The sequence below is a fragment of the Corvus hawaiiensis genome, chromosome 1 (assembly GCF_020740725.1).
Source record: "Corvus hawaiiensis isolate bCorHaw1 chromosome 1, bCorHaw1.pri.cur, whole genome shotgun sequence".
In the NCBI taxonomy this organism is placed as follows: Eukaryota; Metazoa; Chordata; class Aves; order Passeriformes; family Corvidae; genus Corvus; species Corvus hawaiiensis.
Genome location: NC_063213.1, coordinates 71,179,375 through 71,188,037, shown reverse-complemented (window position 1 = coordinate 71,188,037; position 8,663 = coordinate 71,179,375).

Sequence of the window (8,663 nt, the reverse complement as noted above, 5' to 3'; positions counted from 1 at the left end):
ACAATAAGTACGTCACAAGAGTGTAAGTATGCCTCTCCAGTTACACTGAACTGGCTTCTGAAATGCCAGAAAAAACAACTGGTTTCTGCAAATGTGATTAAAGAAAGTAAATCAGAAAAGGCACCTCTGTCATTTACAGATAACAGGCTAATCTTGCACTCCTTCCTTAAGACTTACTCATATGATATTCCTGCTATAATTTGACTGCAGCTAGTTTTGCCTGGGGCAAGACTGGATGAATGCTGAGTAATGACATCAAGATTATTTCTTGAGAAGCTAATGAAATGCCATGTTATGGGTATTACTTCAATTTGAGGGCCAAGTACAGTTCCATTATCTAATACTTCCCAGTGCTGAAGTTCCTGTGTTCCCATATTCTTTGTGTACAACTAAGCATAATGAAAATAAAACATTAAAGATGTTACTGTGGGTACCTACTGGCCTCAGCTAAGTCCATCCTGTAACTGCCTGGGGCACTGTTGCTCCCATTGCTATGGCACTGCGTGGCACAGGCACTGATGATCTCCCGTGTTTCCTAAGGCTGAGTAAGCTGTTGTGGAGAATGCTTCCTGCTGCCATAGCTTGGTTTGGAGACAAGGAGCCCACACTGCATGTTGCCTGGACACCTTGGGCCAAGAGTAGGTGGATACATCGATAAAACCAGTCATGCCTACAGCACAGCCAGGTGTCATATCTATGATTCTCCTCCGCTGTGGCAGCTAAGGGGTAGCTAGAGATGACTAATGTTACCATCAGAGTGAGACTGGCATTAACTGGATGACATGAGAACCATGCAGGGAAGGGAAGTCACTGCCTCAGAGAGCTTAACAGTGCAGACAGACAAGGCAGAGAAGGCAGGAGGTTTTTTCTGTATTTTTGTAGCTGATGAAATGATGCTGAATCTGGTCAGATCAATCTGACCTAGGTAACAAAGGCTTGTTAAAACACTAGCAAGTAAAATTCAGGTTGTCCAGATCCCATTACAGCATCTCGATCCAGTTTGATGTACACACAGGGAGTCTGTGCACTTGGGACAGGACCTGCAATGGACTTGTGGTGCAGCTGTGTCCCTTCTCTTCACTGGGAAACATGCTGGGCCGAAAAGCAGGAGCGCTGCAAGCCACCAGCTGTCCTTGGGAACCTTCCTGCCTGTTACATAGTGCCTGTGGGAGTACTGCTACTGTGGTATTCCCAGGTAGATGGCTGCCACATGTAAACACTTTTAATAGCACTGAAACCACAGCAGCCTTCTGGAGGAGGGCTGTGTCTGAAGAGCTGTTATTCCTAATGCACTTAGGCCCTGGGCACAGAGAGGGTGTTGTGTAGCTATGGAGCCTAGGAGGGAGAGAATTAAAGCTGTATTCAGGACCAGAAAGACTGACAACAAAATAAAGCCATGTTACATCTATGGCATTAGAGACAAAAATGAGCTTCGGGGCAAGACTTGAAGCACTGGATTTTGAGGAGTTCGTGGTCCTCAGACACTACCCCATCTCATGGGTCGGAGGGGGATGGTGACAGTACTTCCTGCCATAGTACAGTAATGGGTCTGGTTGTGCCTACCTGGAAAAGAAAACTTAAATTTGTCACTTTTGAGCTAGTTAATTTTCACTCTACTTCTGGTTTCGTTTTTAAACTTGGAAATTCAAAATACTTAAATGCTTGAAGGCACACTGATTTCAAATCAGGCGTGCATATATACAAAATGTGTTGTCTTTGTGTGGACTAAGTGTGGACTAAGCTAGTTTATTCCAGGCAATGGAATGACTTAGGATGTATATTCCTGTAGTTCATAGTGAGATTAATCCAGCACAACATGAAAATAACCTAAGAAAATGATTGCAGGTATAACTCAGGGCACATTTTGGAACTGTTCACTTGATCTTTTGACAGAGCACAGAAGTAAAAATGTAGCTTATTTTCTTAAATCGTGAAATATATTGTCCACTGCTACTGCTATTTTTTTGGAATAACATTTAGCATAGTGAATTTCAGTAGGTTTTTTTTTTTCCTACATTAGTACCAGCAGAAATTGTCATGAATAAAAATGAAATCTGAAAGAGTATTTTTCTTAATTTTGCATGTGTTATCTTCGAGGGCAATATTTGCCCTCTATGAGCATAAGGCTGGAGATTTCTGAGGCTTTTCTCATTTTGAACTCAGCAGACAGGGACACTCATGAGCATTCTATATAGAGACCAAGGACAAACATTTCACCTAGGTCTTTTCTGCATAGCATTTCATGTGTTATATCTTGATAACTTGTTGAGATTGAATGGAATAAAATCTCTTAGATTATGACTTTTTGTACAGTTGAGCAGATGTGGCCTCAGGGCTGTATTGGTTGACTCATTTTCATTTAAAATACACAATTTTGCCAGCTGGAAACTGCCAGCTGTTTTACACATATATGAGTTCAGGGATTTTGTGCTATGCATTGTTGAGTTTGGTGCAGCAGCATTTCTTTTTGAAATGTTTTCATAGTCACAGGACTTAACAGCCTTATATAGCCCTATTCACCTCAGAGATTTTATTGTTAAAAGTTTAAAAAGTGCTCCCCAGCCAATGTTTCTTTGAGTTTAGAAATGTTCAAGTTTGGACTGTGCACTTTAGATTGCTTCATACTGCCTTCATTTAAAATTTTGATGACCTGTAGAATCATTGGAACAACTCCTAAGGATATTGTAGATGCTCTCATCACCTGGGGGTCTTTTTTAATCACTTCCAGATTTTTCAAAAATATATGCTGTAATCCAAAGAGAACTCATGGGTCTCATAAAATTGGTAGATCAGGTTCTACAACCTGTGTTATGAAAGGGTTCAAGCCAGCTGGTTGTCACAGCATGTGTCTCACTGTCTTAAAAAGACACAAATCTGAGAGTTGACCCAGTTTTTCTTTCTGTGAATCTCCTGTGCAATAGAAAGCTTGTAGTGTTTACTGTTGCCAGAGTACCAGAAATCTGAATTGTGTTAGGCAGTGAGAAGCATAAAAGTAGTTCTGCTGCAGTAGGTACTTTTAAAAGTATTACCAGACTCCCCTAAACAGATGACAGGGGAATAACTTTTGCCATTCCAATATACAGCAGAATAGCTGAACTTGGCTGTTGCAAAACAGAGATTCATTGGCATGAGTAAATATTAAAACTGATGGACTGCCTCTGATGCTTCCAGACTTTATTCTCATGATAAATTCAAGTGACTTTTGCCTGTGTGACTGTAGAGAGCAGTGTTTCCAACATTACTGAATGGCTTGTAGCCTGAATGATTAAGGTGAGAAAGGGGAAGAGAGCTGGTCTGGGACTAGACTAGCTGTTCAGCTACTGCAGTGTAGTCTGCACCAGATTTCTGGGCTAGAATTTCCCTACTGGATCCCTCTTTATTAATCCCTAAGCCTTTTAATTAGGTCTTGTATGGAAAGGAGGAAAAACTGGATAGAGAAGTCATTTAACTTTCTCTTGATCCATGCCACTCTTAGCAGAATAATTTTCATTTTCAGCAGGAAGCTCTTTGAACCAGGCTATTATTCTATCATAACCTGTCTATAGTGCTTCCACATGTACAATGCTTTCTCCACACATTTCAATGCAATTGTCTCTAGGAAGTCTGTTGTCCTTTTTCACCCCAAACCACTGAAGTCAGTAGCCACCTTTGCAGTGGGCTTTGAATGTTAACCTTAGATAGACAAATAGGAAAGTATTTGCATTACCACAAGTAATGACACCTTACCGTATTACATTTTTGTGTTATTAAATTTAATGCCTTACTCCTGTTATATAAATGTTAATGTTATTGTGCTAGCAAGTTTATTAGCTTGTAACAGACATGCAGTATCCTCTGAAGTTTTTCCGTAGAGCTTAATGGGACCATCAGATCTCAGAAGGACTGAGGGAAACTACTTTTCAGTGGGTTACCTATTATCTGGGTAAGGGTAACTGGGAAAGTAAGAAGGAAAAATTCTATTATCAAGTCCTAGAACTTTCTTTTGTAAAATATATAATCGAATCTCACGATTTACAGCCTTTTTTTCCTATCACGGGCTAATATAATATTCTTTACTCCATGTTTTGTGATGCAGGTCTTTCAGTCCTGGGTCAGTGGTCGTATTAGCTGAATCAGCTGCTGGCTATGGGAATAGCTGCTTCACTTTCATGGGCACTATGCACTACGTTTTGCATTAGTTGGGGTTTTGGACCATTATTTGTAAATTTTAAAACTGGGAGTCAAGATAGGTTTGCAGGTATAACTTCTGTAATTTACTGATCACACAGACAACATGCAGGGTATGTTTCTCCAAGTAGTGCATAAGAATCCACACTGTGGGTTGGTTGCCTTTCACCTGGAGAAGCAGGAATTAACATGTTCACCCCTCGTCTTAGCTGCATGCAGGGATAAACAAAGGCCTTCATCCTACCCTGAAAGTACACGAGGAGTAAATTCAGCTTGTGAAGTCACGCCCATTTCCAGTGAAATATTCAGCAAATATTAATTCTAGGCTTTTATTTTCCTTGAATGTGCATAAATTCAGGCTGCCCAACTGCACTAAACAAGCCTGGGAAAATATGTGCCTTCACCCAGGTTAATCACACAGAGGTAACTACTTGGGTTACAGAAGAAAGTGACTCATCTACAGATGACAAAGGATTAAAAAAAGGGGGGGGAAAAATGCCCTAAATTTCATTCCCCCTTCCTCTATACTGAGGAGAAACTTAAGGGAGTAATGCAAACACAGAGCTGGAAGAGAAGCTGTGTGTCAGAGTCCAGGTCTGCTATGGTGAGGAATGAAGGTCATGTAATCCCTTCCAGAATCTGCTGAATCTTGAGTTGAAACTAGATTGATGTCCGAGGGAGGGAGCTGCTTGGTCCCTTTATTTCTTTTGGGAAAAATACTTCTGCTAATTTACCTTATGTCAATGTGATCTCCTCTCTCTTTAGAGTTTCCACATTGACAAGAGCAATCCTATCCACATATGGATTTTATTTTGCTATTTGAAGGCAGATAATTCTAAAATTGCTCCTATGCTCAGTTTGGAATTTACTGGATAATTATGGATAATTATGCTGCCAATGATTCACCAGCAGGGTCTTTCAAAAATCTGTAATCAAGCACAAGAAATTGTGGATATGTAGGGAAAATTACCTTAGTAATAGCACTCCTGTGGTAAAGTGCTTTCGACTGAACAATACTAGACAGTGACACTTAAAACATTCAAAAACATCACTAAATTGAAAAAAATACTGAGAAAAAATGACAAATGTGAGTGTGTTTGCATTTTTCCTGAGACAAACATAGGGCAGGTGATTTTGAATCATAGTTCCAGCCTGGCAAAGGAAGCTGATGCAGTAACAATGGGCACCAACGACAAAGGAAAAAGACTATTATCTTTGTCCCCATGAGATGGCACCCTGAACCAGCAGTGCACACAGGGATGGGTTCAAAGTTGGGGTTTTTTTCATGTAAGGAGTGTATCATAGGTGTTTTGGTGAGAAGTTATTAATCCAAAGCATTGCCTCTCTGCTTTTGTTTCACAGAAGGTGATCTTTGTACAGTTTCAGAGTAACATGTCAGAGTTTTTAGTATGGTTTATGTATATCAATTTCCCCTTGTATTTTAAATTCCTAGTTATACTGCGAGGCTATTCCAAGTAGTCAGTCAAATCTATGTCTTTATTAAGCTGATTTACACTAAGATTTATGCCTAGTGCTCAGTGTTGGGAGCAACACCTTTAGGGAAAATAGTCAAATCTTCAACAACCTGATCCCATCACATGGAAAGATTAAAGGCTTTGTTCTCACTGAAATCTGTCAGCTGTTTGGTTGCCTATTTCAATTTTTTTTTTCCCCGATAAAACATATACCTGAGTCCAGAAGAGCCTCACAAAAAAAACCTCAAACAAAAAAACCCAGCACAAAAGTGAGCACATTAAAGTATGAGAAATTAATTTCCTGTCTGTTATTAGAAGTAATAACTGGTGAGTAATAGTTCTACGTCAGCAGAGATGTCTGAAGAAAACTATTTTGCTGCCATACGTGTTGGTTCAGTGTGTTGCTATGTTACTATATGCACGTATTGGTGCAGATGCCTTGGCAGGGGAAAAAAAAAGGCAGTTTGTTGCTGTTCAGTTTATGCCTCTCTCAGTGGAACCACAGAGTAATGCTTTGTTTTTGTAAGTGTTATTTTAATTTCAAATTAGCTTGTGGTCGATGTGATCTTTACTAGCATTTCTTATGAAATGAAAAATACTTTGACTATGGTTTATTCCTGTTATTAAATAGTAATATAGACCCATGCTATGTGAAAACTATGAAAAGCTCTGCTGTGTATACCTGTTTACAGACACTGCAGTCTTTCTTACCCTTTGAATATTTCTAATTGTGTTAAAGTTGTAGGCCACTAAAACAAAACAGAAGTGTACAAATAACCTATCACTGGTTTCCTTGCAAGATTCAAAGCTTATTGTGAAAGCTGTAACTCTGTGTGATGATCTTTCATGACTGACAGTGTAGAAAGAGTGCACCAGTTTTGTTCTATTTGTTGTTCCGTCCCACTTGTAGATGATTTCCTATGTGGCCATCTGAATATGCCAGCATTAATTGCAATCAGACATACACCAAGAGTTAGTGATTAGGGGGAAGGAAAAATAAGGACTAGAGTGGGTACTTTGAGCCTCTGAAATAATGGAAATAGTTCTTCATGCTCTGTTGAGCAGCAAGAGTATTCCCTCCCCACAAACAAGCTTGCTTGAAGAGTGGGGAAAAGGCAGCTGGTGATTTTTCCTTTCCAGCAGCATGTAGGAACAGCCTTCCTAGGAGGGAGTGGCAGGGAGAGCCGGGGGAATAAGGACTGAGAGCAGGCTGAGTAACAGGAGAGTCACCTGGTGTGTTGCATCCCTTCTGCAATGAAGTGTGTCTGGCGTGCCAGTTCAGAGATGCAGACACACAAATGTAACTGCCGGATCCTATCATCCAGCAACGTCTTTGGATTTTCCCTTGAGACCTGGAAGAGTGAGGACAGTAGCTCATTTATTACTATGCCAGTAGACTGTAACTTGTCTGTGTTAAAAGGCTTCACACTTTAAGATTCAAAGTGTCACATTCCATGTCACATCCCCATTGTTTCTACCTTATCCTTTTACCTTATTCTTTTACCTATTTTTTGATAATATCATGGCAGGAGGTGTCCAATTCACAGGGAGCTTAAAAATAGTTTTGGTTTTTTCATAAGGAAAAATTGTTATTGGTTCTGGTTTTTTTTAATGTGGTGGCAGAAAGCCAGGTCATAATAGGTGTGAGTTGAAAATAGTTTGAGATTAAACTGAACAGAACTAATTTAGTGAAAGGTAAATGAGGGACACGGAGATGCTGATGCAAGTAGTTGTTATTCAGTCAGACTGAGGAAGAGTGTTCCTGGACACAGGGACAACTGCATCACTTCTTGTCCTGTGCAAACTTCGACTATAAACATCTTCTTACTTTTCAAGTCAGCATCTTCTGCTTTTATACATCTTCCGCTTTTACACATCTTCCTTGTTGGGCTGTAAGTAAGATCCAGTTATATGCCAGCAATTCCCATAAATCTGAATAAGTTGCTAGCAGGAAGTAACAGTTATTTTAACACTGCCTCCAAGAGCAAGTGAGATCAAACTGTCCATTCTTAGGGGAAGCAAGACTGCCCCGTGAGTCGCTCAGTTACCAGAGCCAGTGTGGACTTCTTCACTTGAAGCATAACATTTACAGCAGTAATTACTAGTTTCGTGGCACCATGATCAGAATTAATTAATTTTTGAGCACTAACTAGGTCAGACTGAAGGATTCTGTACTGCTACATAGTGCAAGATCTCAGCCATTGCAGAGTGGTTACCCAGTGAAGTGTAAGTGATGTTTACACACCTCCATCTTTCCATCAAGGGAAAGGCAGAGCCCTTTCCCTTTCCCACTGTTCAGCCTTTTGAGGCACATACTTCTATCTGTATTTCCCACCTATGAGTGGGAAGGAAATGGATCTGGTGAGTAGTGCTGTCTCTATGAAGGCAGTCTGCCTGTTGTCCACCTCTCTGCAGCTTATCCAGAAGCTCCTGAGCCACTTCACAGTGACCATACTTGTTAGACCTGGGTCTGAAAAAAGGTTTGCTTCTGCAGAGTTGGCAACACTTGGCTTTAGATTACCTGCAGACATCTGAGAAGAGTCTGGCAGCCAACATTACTGTGTATTTTCATAAACATTTCTCTTACAGAAGGCTTAATTAGATACATAACAATGATGTCCCAGATGGCACAGTTTAGCTAGGTGGCCTGTATCTTATTTTAATTGCCTAAACATATCCACACCCTATCTTTGTTATGAATTCAGTTATGAAAAAGGATATGAATTTTAAATTTGCTGTCTGGCAGTGATGGAAGGTGAACTCCATCTGCCTCACAGCAAAAAAAAAAAAAAAAAAAAAAAAAAAAAAAAAAAAAAAAAAAAAAATCATTTGGGTAATAAGAGCTTAGGAGCCTTTTGGAAGGAAACATAGGTAGGACCTGATCTGGATGCTGTGGTGTGGCCTGAGTTATGCTCAAAGCAACACAGAAACATGTCATTCCAGAAGGAGATACCATCTCCCCAGTTCCCACTGTCACCAAGGAAGTACTGTGTTGGTGAAAATGTGTCCTTTGGTGTCCTA